Source organism: Bison bison, unplaced genomic scaffold (genome assembly GCF_000754665.1).
Source record: "Bison bison bison isolate TAMUID 2011002044 unplaced genomic scaffold, Bison_UMD1.0 scf7180017864472, whole genome shotgun sequence".
Lineage (NCBI taxonomy): Eukaryota > Metazoa > Chordata > Mammalia > Artiodactyla > Bovidae > Bison > Bison bison.
The window spans coordinates 5966247-5966599 of record NW_011495033.1 but is presented as its reverse complement, the minus strand read 5'-3'; the positions used below and the strand labels follow the sequence as shown (position 1 = coordinate 5966599).

The following is a 353-nucleotide window of genomic DNA, read 5'->3' as shown; positions in this document are numbered from 1 at the left end:
TGTCCAACTCTTTGCCACCCCATGAACCACAGCAGAACGGGCCTCCCTGTCCATCACCAACTCCCGGAGTCCACCCAAACCCATGTCCATTGAGTCGGTAATGCCATCCAACCATCTCATCCTCTGTCGTCCCCTTCTCCTCTTGCCCTCAATCCTTCCCAGGGATTTTCCAATGAGTCAGCTCTTCGCATCAGATGGCCAAAGTATTGGAGCTTCAGCTTTAACATCAGTCCTTTCAATGAACACCCAGGACAGATCTCCTTTAGAATGGACTGGTTGGATCTCCTTGCAGTCCAAGGGACTCTCAAGAGTCTTCTCCAACACCACAGTTCAAAAAGCATCAATTCTTTGGC

The 353-nt window shown here is 50.1% G+C and overlaps 1 protein-coding gene across 3 annotated transcripts in view; it reads right to left on the bottom strand.

The window, feature by feature from the left end:
- ATAD5 (ATPase family, AAA domain containing 5) overlaps positions 1–353 on the bottom strand; it is a 35408-nt gene that overhangs the window by 15250 nt on the left and 19805 nt on the right. The gene's annotated exons all lie outside the window — the stretch shown is intronic.